This window comes from Diadema antillarum, unplaced genomic scaffold (genome assembly GCF_040938485.1).
Source record: "Diadema antillarum isolate AM-2024a unplaced genomic scaffold, OU_Dant_1.0 scf00000025, whole genome shotgun sequence".
Taxonomy (NCBI): domain Eukaryota; kingdom Metazoa; phylum Echinodermata; class Echinoidea; order Diadematoida; family Diadematidae; genus Diadema; species Diadema antillarum.
In genome coordinates this window covers 783,018-795,000 of record NW_027270914.1, presented here as the reverse complement: position 1 = coordinate 795,000, position 11,983 = coordinate 783,018, and the positions used below count along the sequence as shown (strand labels likewise).

Below are 11,983 nucleotides of genomic sequence, written 5' to 3'. Positions count from 1 at the left end.
CCGTCGTCCGTCGTCCGTCGTGCGTCGTGCGTAAACTTTTTACATTTTCATCTTCTTCTTGAAAACCCCAAGACCGATTTTCATCAAACTTGGCAGGTAGCATCCCTAGGGGGTTAGGAACTCAATTTGTTAAAATGGGCACCATGACCCACCCAGGGGGCCCCCAGGGGGGCCCAACCCCCCCAAAATTAAGGAATCTTTAAAAATCTTCTTCTCTAGAACCAGAAGTGATAGAGCTAAGTTAATACTATGAGTTAGTTCATTGATGACTGTAGTTTCAAGTTTGTTCATGGCAGAATCAGGGATGCCCCCCTTGGGACCCAGGGGAGGGGGGTGGGGAGGGGTTCTAATGGGGCCTAAATTGTACATTTTCATCTTCTTCTTGAGAACCCCATGACCCATTTTCACCAAACTTGGCAGGTAGCATCCCTAGGGGGTTAGGAACTCAATTTGTTAAAATGGGCACCATGCCCCACCCAGGGGGCCCCCAAGGGACCCCCAGGGGGCCCAAATCCCCCCAAATTAAGGAATCTTTAAAAATCTTCTTCTCTAGAACCAGAAGTGATGGAGCTAAGTTAATACTATGAGTTAGTACATTGATGACTGCAGTTTCAAGTTTGTTCATGGCAGAATCAGGGGTGCCCCCCTTGGGACCCAGGGGAGGGAGGTGAGGAGGGGTCCTAATGGGGCCTAAATTGTACATTTTTATCTTCTTTTTTAGAACCCCATGACCCATTTTCACCAAACTTGGCAGGTAGCATCCCTAAGGGGTTAGGATCTCAATTTGTTAAAATGGGCACCATGTCCCACCCAGGGGGCCCCCAGGGGGGCCCAAACCCCCCAAATGAAGGAATCGTTAAAAATTTTCTCTAGAATCAGAAGTTATACAGCTAAGATAATACTATGAGTGAGTACATTAATGACTGTAGTTTCGAGTTTGTTCATAGGAGATCCAGGGGTGCCCCTCTTGGGGGCAGGGGTGGGGGGGGGGGGGGGAGGGGGTTGGTTAGGAAGGTCCAAATGGGGGCCTGAATCGTACATTGTCATCTTCTTCCTGAAAACCTCATGATAGATTTTCGTCAAACTTGGCAGAGCATCCTTAGGGGGTCAGGATCTCAATTTATCAAAATGGGCACCATGCCCCACCCAGAGGGCCCCAGAGGGCCCCCAATTCCCCAAATTAAGGAATCTTTAAAAATTTGGGCCCTTATTGTACATTTTCATCTTCTACTTCAGAATGCCTGGTCAAATTTTGGTAGAGCTGTGAATAATTTAGATTAGTGACTGCGTGAAAGGTGAACTTGCGATACTCAGGTGAGCGCTAGACCCGCGGGTCTCTTGTTTTTTTTAAGCTGTCGTCTCTTCAAGCGATATAATGTTAAAATGACACCCTTCTGCATTCCAATCCCACCAGTACATTCGAACACAATACAGTCAGATTGAATTTGATTTGATTTGATATGATTTGATTTGATTTATCTTCATTTAATTTAAGTTGATTTGTTTGATTTGATTTGATTTGATTTGATTTGATTTGATTTGATCTGGAAATCCCATAGAGGAGCGCATTGTACAAGAGAAAATCTTGTCCACGAGCGTATAAATCCATTTATGTTTTTTTTTTTTTTTTTTTTTTTTTTTGGGGGGGGGATACCAATGGCCACATGATTTATTGTACATGGGACTAAAAGTATCCAGAATTATCTCCCTTCCTTGATACATGTTTTAAATTATATTTAATGCATAACTACCGTTCGTTTACGACACAAATCATCTTTTCGTTTTTTTTCTCTCTTTCTCTTGAAGAAAGAACAGATAGAAAAAGAAAAAGCGGCAAAATATAATCACGATGAAATTTATAAAGAAGCGCAATGATCCTCTTGAGTCTTGATTGAGTAATCCTATAGCAGCTGTAAACACAGCTAGACTGGGATGGGTTGGTGCAGTGGCAGTATGTGATGGTGCACATGATTATATCAGAATATGTACAATTAAAATGTGATACATGTGCAAGTAAAACATGCTCCTGATTTAAAGCATCCTGTCACCAATGGGAAGCTTCGTTCTTCTAATAGCTGGAAGGGCGCTACGTTTTATCGCTGAGAATTGAGGCTTAAGATGTCCGAAATAATCGTCCCTTCCAATCTGTTATGAATTGTTGATACCTAAAAACTAAACTGAAGTATTTAGTTTCAACGCAATTTTCTCTTTTACGTTTTTTATATTGGGGTACCCAGTTCAAGTGACTCAAGTTGACGTTAAAAGATTCAGGGATTGATAATATATATATATATATATATATATATATATATATCCACATATAGTATATATATATATATATGAAGGGTTTGTTTGCAAAAACCGATAAGTCCATTTTTGAAGATTTTGAAGTACGATTTATGTCATAACGTAGAAAATAATACCTTTTAAATGATATATTGGTCACTTCATATAAAAGTATATTTTTAAAGTTATGGTCAAAAGAAGCAAAAATTTTCTTATTATTCTCTTCATTTTTCTTGACCTTTAATCGCATATATCTCCATTTGGCAAATATGGACTTATCGGTTTTTGCAAACAAACTCTTCATATATATATTCATTTTCTTCTTTTTTTAAACCAAACTTGGCATTTATCACTGTTTATTGGCGCCACAGTGATAGAATGCATACTTGAACAAACTAGGGTCATTCAAAACTTGAGGGTCAAATGGTCACACCCCCCCCCCCCCATCAAGAAATGTGTAACAGCCTTGCTGTACAGCATGTCCCCCCATAAATTACGATTTCCGCATTGATAACTTCCAATATGATTAAAAAGTCTATCAGAGTCCTAAAATACAACTTGTTAGCTACACTGTACAGGAAACCCCATTCAATTTAATCAAGTGGTGACAGAGAAATGTAGATTATTGTAAAGCATGTCATGGGTCTGATTCTTCCAAGTTTATCACTTGGATGCTCAAGGAAAATAATGGACAGATCTTGGAGGGAAAGGATTCCTGGCATTCTCTACAAAACTCCTTATTTCTCTTTGACCACTGACGAAATTCAGACAGGGTTTTCTGTACTCATGTGGGTAATAAGCTATAGTTTCATATCCTGAAATTGAAAATGTTTGATTGATTCACTATTTCTAAAGTTATCATTTGAGAGGGTCCCGTTGTATTTTTTTTTTCGGGGGGGGGGTACATACAGTATGTGTAGAATCAGAAGGAATAAGTAAAGTTGGTAAAGTAAGTGATATGAGTAAGTGTAGATTGGGGACCATCATTTCAAGTTTGATAAAGGCCATTCTTGGGAGCCCCCATGAGGACCCAAAAGCTTAATGAATCTAAACACAAACAAATAAACCAATATCATACAATCAGACGTTAATAAAACAAAAACACCTAAAATCTGTCTTTCTTTCTTTTTTCCGAATATGCTAGAATGTATATTCATAAGGTGAACAGATATGCTGAAAGTGGAATAAATGCCTTCTTTTCCAACCTTAAAATGTAATGTAAATACACCCAAAATACAACAAAGAGGCAAACACTATTATGCAGAGGACCGACAAATGTCCGAAATATCAGTCGAAAATCACAATTTAAGAGGGCATTTTGTAAAAACTGAGAACAAGTTAACCAAAATCCTTTCCAAAATGAATCGCAGCTGGATAATTATCCCAGTAAATGAACATGTGATATACAACGTGTGGGAGATCATAATTGTCAATAACACGTATTACCTCACGTATAGTTCAGCTTTCCATAAACCCTAGTTGATTTGCTTTTCAAAATAATGCCATCTGAAACGTATAATAATGCATTAGAGAGAATTTTCTATTCCATATAAAATCCGTTCCATACTGAGTTATGAAATCAACACAAACTTAATGCAAGGACAACCACGATTCCGCAGGGAAAGGGTTGATGATGAAGTTGGCCTGTCATTTTCATGTGCAACAAAGCTTTACATTCCCGAACAATCAAAATAATCATTGCTTTATTTTAGAAGCTGATAACTCCCCACCTTGATACGCTTTATCTAGTTGTATTAAAAGCCTGTAATACTAACTGAACTATGACGGGCCAAGCTGTCATGATTTGTTTGTTTGTTTGTTTGTTTGTTTGTTTGTTTCCCAAACCCTAAAACACCCCTTTCCTACAAGTAATACTGCTCAAGTATTCTTACACTCATCGGATAGTTTGTGTATATCTAGGAAAACAAAACAACCAACAACAACCAAATATCTGACTGCTGAATGAGCTCTGATTCTTACTGGAAAAATCTATGATTTCCTTATTATGCCGATATCAGTATACATTGCCCTCGATTTCATTAATAAGTTTTTGTATCATACACTTCTTTTTTATTTGATTACATAATTGCGTAAAGCATTACGCATCTCTTTCACCTCCATCATACCAAAAACACCACGAATAAGTTCTCGTAATCATAACTAATTGGTTATTACCCTTTTTTTGTCCTTCGGTTATCTTATATATAATTATCCTAACACTGGCGTATCTGGGGAAAACAGCGCCCGGGGCAAGCGCGGAAATCTACGCCCCTAATTTCTGAAAAAGTGTTCAACCCCAACTCCATCCCGGTAGGGACTTTATGCTTTTTCATTAAATTATATGCTTTTTCAAGCACTTAAAAGGGGTCTTTTGAGAGTGATTTAAATGTAATAAATTGTGATAAACTTTGGCATGCGAGCGCAGCGAGCGAGCCGAAAATTTTTGCATTTCAGATTACAACAAATGGAATTCTTGTCATTTTTTGCTTACTAAATCTTACAATTCTAATCAAGATATAGTAACGGCCTTATAGATAACGATTTATACCAACAAACTAAAATACTCAAACTTAGTACGCGCGAGCGAGCCGAAATTTGTATATTTCCGCGTCGTCATCACGTTTTGTTCTTATCCTTTTTTTTTTGTGACAAATTTTGGCGAGCGAGCGCAGCGAGCGAGCCGAAAATTTTTATATTTCAGCGTACAAAACATGGAATTCTTGTTATTTTTTGCTTATTAATTCTTACAATTCTAATTCAGATATAGTGACGGCCTAATAGATGACAACGATTTATATCAACAAACTGAGGAGTTGAAAAAATACTCTAAATTATAGTACGAGCGAGTGAGCCGAAATTTGTATATTTCCGCGTCATCATCACATTTTGTTCTTTTCTTTCTTTTTTCTTTGATAAATTTTGGCGAGCGAGCGCAGCGAACGAGCCGAAAATTTTGTATTTCAGCTTACAAAACATGGAATTCTTGTCATTTTTTGCTTATTAAATCTTACAATTCTAATCACGATAATGTGACGGCCTTATAGATAACGATTTATACCCAACAAACAGAGGACTTGAAAAAATTTGTATATTTCCGAGTCATCATTACGTTTTGTTCTTATCTTGTTTGATTTTTTTTGCGCCCCCCCCCCCATGTTCGAAACCGTTGGCGCCCTCCTTTGATCCAATCGGCGATCGCTTCAGAACGTAAGAAATTGCAGCCGCTGCTCCGTGTAACATTTTGCCTGCTAAATATAAAATGACATGTGTGAACACAATATACATTGTCATTTTGTCCGCATCATCATGTTTTGTTTTTATATTGTTTGATTTGGTTTTCTGCAACCCCCCCCCCCCCCCCGGTCCGGGCGAGGGTTTTTTTTTTTTCTTCTTCTTCTTCTTCTTCTTCTTCCTTTTCTTCCCCTTTTTTCTTTTTTTCTTCTTCCTTGTTTTTTTTTTTTTCGTTTTTTTCCCGTTTTTGGCGCCCCCAAGGAGTGGCGCCCGGGGCACGTGCTCCCCTTGCCCCCCCCCCCCCCTAGATACGCCGCTGTATCCTAATCCGGCTGATCTTTCAAGATTTCTTCTAACTGTTTAATCTTTCTTTCAAGTTTTCCTCTTTGCTCTTTTCTCTTCTTATAAATATCTTGAAGGAAAGTAGGGTAAATTGACGAATTTTTAAATAAAACTAAAAAAAAAATGTCCAAAGCAATCCTTATCTTATATTTATCTTTACTTCTACACCCCTCTTCAATTACAAAATGTTTTCTTCCTTTTGCTTAACATGAAAAAGTCACTGCACTAGCTATTATTGCATTTCCAATAAGAGCTTTTGTTTTCGATACAGTTTTCACATTATATCCCCTAACGCTCATCCCAAAACCGTAATAGCCCAATAGTTGCTGAATGATCAGAAGCAGTTGAAAACATTCCCATTTCCCACAAAATTTGTTGCATCCTTTGAGATTATCTAAAAATCTGAACGACTTTGTATACATTGTACTCTCTATCTATATGTATGATTGTTTCGTCGTTTAATTCCTCTTCCTCGAACTTTCTAGCAAACTTCATATTTCCATAAGCTTTCCAAAACATGTCCACATTAATACCTTCTGATCTGCTGATCCTATAATAATCTTCATAATCCAACGTTGATTATTGACTATCGTATATCAAGATATTAAGTAGTAACTACGATCGTATGTTCTAACACTTAATACTTTTGGCGAACACTTTTTTTTTTCGAATATTTCGCATTTTCGCATTTTACCCGAGTGAAATCTTGTTACCACAAAGGCAAAAAAAAAAAACAACCAACAACAACAACAACAACAACGGACACGGCAGACATATAAATAGATATCTTACCTTTAATCGGTCAATAGTTCGCCCTATCTATATATGAGACCCTGTCTCTGCATCACAAAACCAACAAGAGGCCGCCAGACTGGCATTTTTTAGATAAGAACTTTTAAACAATGTATACATCAATTTACATGGCCTCACCTATGATATATCTAGATATTGGAAAGAAAGCGCATACTTTGTAAAAGAGTGAACTGAAGAACTATTCTCTGAAGTATAGGGTTTATTCAAACGCTTTATCTTACCAACTGAAGCTGCACCTCTGTGCAATGAATGGAACAAAAAACAAAAACAGGATGTAAATCTCCAAAGCAACAACAAAGAAGGAATGATCAAATTAAATCAAGAATGAGCGTGCTCTACCAACACATTCTATTCATGACTTTCGAAGTAGTAGCCCCATCCCTTCAAAAGTTTCCAGAGATGTAAGTAAAGAGTGTGTACAGGGTTTTCATGAAATGAAAAGGGCATAGTCTACCTAATCACACTATTCCACAAAATAAAAAGAGTGTTCTAGAAAAACGGTTAAAACCACAATTTGCGGTTCGATTTATGATCCCAAAACTGTACAACAATATAAAAGAACTGCTCTTTCAGAAAATATGAAAACCAAGCATTTACTAGGTTGATTCTTTCCACATATTTTGAGTCCTCACGTAAAATCAGTTCATGCGACATTTCGTTGGGTTTGTGATGCACGGTCATAGGACATAAGGAAAATATGAGTGGGGTAGTCGAGGGACCTTCAGATATGGAGATGCTTATATTTGAACTGGGCTCCCTATTTTATTTTCTCATTTGTTGTGATATTCCGGTGATGTCTCTTTTATATTTCAAATATAATTTCTATCAAACTCGTTTGCCGTATGCTTCTGCTACAGGCATTATATAATTTGCATCCCGGAAAAGAGATGAAGGTCATAGAGGACTAATGCTCGGGGGGGGGGGGGGGGTGGATTAGGGCTTGGAATAAAAGCGATAATTGTACCATGGACCTACTACACATAGACTATGAACGGAGGTCTTTGTTTGATCCAACGTTCACCACCGCCACCAGATTATGTGCATCTTAATGGGTACATTCAGCCGTTCGGACAATGATGATTGCGTAATCGTGAATCGTCAATGGCAAAAAACAAAAACAAAAACAAAAACAAAAACAAAACGGTTTCCCTCATCTCGGTCCTATTTGGCAGAGGTGTCTTTTCAGACTCAACTGCCTTCGTATAAACACTAATGATTGGGAGCAGCAAACCTCAAACAAAGACACATCTTGCTTCACAAAATTGGTAATTACTGAAGCGGACATTTGCGGCCACGCATGTAACGTCCCAGAATGGTAAGACAAGCTTGTCCATGTTTACTCTTAATGAAACAATGTGCGACAAATGGGAAAAATGGATTACAAAGCACAGTCAACCTGCCTAATTATTAGCTTTTTCTTGTCAAGTACTTGTATTTCGCAAACGAAATTGCTTTAGCGACGATTTGACAATATACACTAAAACTGCAAATGCATTTTCCTTGACTTAAGAGACTTATCATCTTTTGGGCATGTACTTTCTAGATTTTTCTCAAAGCGCCGTCTTCTTTTTATCCAGAAAAAATAGACCGATTAACAGGACGTACCGTCACCATGATGCACTGTGAAGATGCATGGGTATGATGATGATAATAAGGTCTTTTTTACCCAGGGTAGCCTCTTCAGTGTTGCCAATGCTCTACCAGAGGGCCCTGCCATCATTATTACCCAAGCTTTGCCAGGTATCCATTTTTACACCTGGGTCGAGAGGGACATAGGTAAAACATCTTGTCCAAGGATATACGCGCTGGGCGGGATTCGAACTCGGGTCCTCCGATCCGGAGTCGGGTGTCTTATCTACTATGCCACAGCGCAGACACATAGAGCGGGTATGTGTCTGCGTATTAACTCTTTATGTGCTATGATATAAACCCCTGTGTGCCACATTATGCTGAGGCAGCAACGTAGTCATTCCTTGGGGAAACATTCTGCTTTTCAATCTATGTAAGTTAAATAGATTTACATTACCTTGGACATGTAATAAGCAAAGTTGTAAAGAAATTGCCCGTTTTGCTTTGATGTAGAATTGGAAGACAAATCTATGATCGCTTTTCTTTCGAATGGACGGTAGCTACATTATTGTAGAGGCATTACTTTTGTATACAATACAGTGCCAGAAACCTAGTATTTTACTCGCAATTCCAGTAGGGAACACCGATTGATAGCCAATCACCACATAAAATGCAAGGTACATGTGACAGGAATGAAAGCGCGAGAAACCCTTTCATTGCACTATGACATTTGGCGATTTTTCGATCGGTTTGGGCGGTTTCGTGCGTTTGAGCGGAATATGTAAAGTTTGCACAAAGTCAACAGAGTCGGGCGTGCGAACGTGGCACGTAAGAGTTACAGATTGCCAGAGTTTGTATGGATGGACGCATGCCTGCAGTGTTAAACCAGGTGTTCAAAATGTTGTATACTTCACAGCTCTGGAACTTCTGGAGCAGATCCTCAAGAGGGCTGGAATGGACGATAACACAGGTGAGTATACGTCTGTACATGTGTTAACAGACAGTACCAGCAGTAGACTGAACGTAGAGCCATTCATTTCCATTGTGCCAAGCTATCGTGGATATCTACGAAGGAGGCAAAGTATATTCCACCGTCGAACTGACCAATCCAGTCCATTCTCTAGGTGACCTAAGGAAACATGAATGAACTCAAAAAAGCATGAAAAAGTTAATATGCAATGATCTAGAGTAGAACATTTCGCAGAACTACGCAATGTTATCCTAGCGTTGAAATAGCGACTGGGTTTAGAATCTTCCTCTGTACATTTTGTGTATTGTTTTGTTCTGTTTTGTTTTTGTGTTTTAGTTCTTTCTTGATCTTATTCTCTCTGTCTTTTCCATTTCAGAACGTGGCCAGGGAGTTATCTATGAGAAATAGCCTGGTAAACTTTCACTCATTAATTTTGTTCAAAGTTGACGAAAGAAATGCTAACGCTAATAATAATTATGATAATAATAACAACAAAAATAATAATAATAATGATAATCATAACAATACCAATAGTTGAACTTCTGTAGCGCGTTATAACAAATCAACGTTTCCTACCTGCTTTCTAATTATCCGCTTTGCATGCAATGACACCGAAATATCATTAGCGAACCACATTGAAGGTAACAATACAGTTAACATCACACACAACACACAACATTAGCTGCATAATACGGGAATGAAACCAGAAAAAAACAACAATGTTTAGCTTGTACATAGATTAAGAAAAATGTCACCTTCTACCTGCTTTTTTGTTGTAATCTTTTCATAGTTGATTTTCTTTAGAATATCAAATATATGATAGATGAGGTTTATAAAAAAAAATGTAAATTTGCCCTTATAAATATGACATTGCCTATCTCTATTCATTTAGTTGTTCCTTTTCAATAGCAAATATTTTCTCAGACCATTAACCAAAACAGAATGCCACGTTAGTCTTCAGACCTTTTTTCGTAGTACCTGCTGAGTGATACGCATTAGAGCAATGGAAAATACCTCCCCAGTCTCATTTCACTCAAACGCTGTTGTTCGTTCTTGGTTTACATGTTTTAGCGAGGCCAATATTTAAGTAAAAGAGAAGAAGGTGGTGATTCAGCTCCTTTGGGTTGTCTTGGTTTGATGGTAAATACTCGTCAGACCACTTTCAGATTAATGTTCGTTAAGGATCTGTATGTGGCTCTTAGACATTTCCGTTCATTGTGAAAACATCGGTGTTAGATTCAACTCCATGGGTATTAAATCTAATACTGATCAAGTGCCAATAGATGACCACACACACAGGTGTAGAAAATGTATTGTGATGGTGCTAAAAAAAGTGTTCACCTGGTACTTCGTTTTTTAATTGGACACCTTAGCTCGTGATATTTTTGACACTGCGCAGGCGTTAATTCAATAATGACACCGCATGGTGTAGATTTGATATTGCCTGTCGTTATATCAACGGTATAACACCCTTCCAGCTTCAGTAGGAGACTACACCAACTGATGTTACTGTGGTGTAAATGTGTTTACACGCTTTTTTTTTCTTCAGAAATCAAGTACTTTATCGGCAAATTCTTGATCTTCTTGTTGAAGTTCAAATTAACAAGAAGTGCAGTAACTACGAAACAATTTTATATTTTGAAATGACACCCGAAGTTTTTAATCATACACCATAATGAGCACCGGAAATTTAACACCAGCTCACTGTTTCATATTCAACATTTAACAACATTTCACCATTGCTTTAACATTTCATCTTGATTGCGTTTATCCTCCTTCCATATCTTCTGACAGCCAAGAGTAAAAAAAAAAAAGTGCCAATAGCAAGCAACACTTCAAAGAAATTCTTTTTGTGTATTGCTGTATTTCACATATCGTCCTTTCACTCTTCAACTAAGCTGTCATTGCTGCTGAGGCAATGCATTTTTTTTTTTGTATTTCTTCCGTTTGAATGAAAAAATAAAGAGTGTGGATCACATTGCGACCCACTCTGAATTCGCGACTGCCTTTTGTATGAGCGGAAACAGGATAAAATTGTCTCCCTTTAATTTAAGCATTTCTGGCAAATTAGTTCATCAAGAATCCAAACTAAACGTACATTGTCAAAATTTTGCAGCACCTTAAGAGATGTATGCCCATGTAATTCCTTGTTCTTTTTCTCTGCCTTCACCTCAGATTCCACTGGTGCTGTATAACAGCGTGACCAATGGCTTGTACACGACGAAAGAACAATGATTTTCCGACTGACTCAACGCTCACACATCCTATCAATTACTTCATTTATGTTACTCTCTTCTGTACCAAAACATTAAAAGTCTTTAATAGTGTCTTAAATTACACAAATATTATATTCTTTCTTTCTTTTTTTGCTTCTGAATTTCATTCAAACTAAAAGCAACATGTGAACAGTTTCACACTGAAGTGGTGTTCATACCCTTCACACACAAATCTAATCCTAAGAAAGTCTGCATGAAATTATTCAGTAACAGCTTGGAGAAATCCTTGCTACTCCTGTCGGCTTTCAACTCTGCCCACACATCCAAGCAGTTTAGACACTCTAGAAAAACATCATTTTCATCTCATCATCTTCTTTCTTTTTCTGACCTTACGCTTCTTCATTTGGATATTTCCCTCATGTAAACTTCACATACAATGTATCTGAAGAACGTTTGTATGTCTCATTTTTCATCTTTATGTATGGTTTAAATGGAGTCGAGAAATAAAAAGTCTCCAATCCGTTTACGTGAGCAACCGTAGTAAATAAAAGCCAGC

At 37.8% G+C, this 11,983-nt stretch overlaps 1 long non-coding RNA gene across 1 annotated transcript in view; it reads left to right on the top strand.

Moving 5' to 3' along the window:
- LOC139733396 (uncharacterized) overlaps window positions 1–11,469 on the top strand; it is a 12,436-nt gene extending 967 nt beyond the window's left edge. The window contains exons 2-4 of the long non-coding RNA XR_011711083.1: window positions 9,158–9,211; window positions 9,588–9,623; window positions 11,387–11,469. This is a non-coding gene — a long non-coding RNA (uncharacterized lncRNA). The remainder of the gene's footprint in view (window positions 1–9,157; window positions 9,212–9,587; window positions 9,624–11,386) is intronic.
- Window positions 11,470–11,983: the final 514 nt, after the last annotated feature.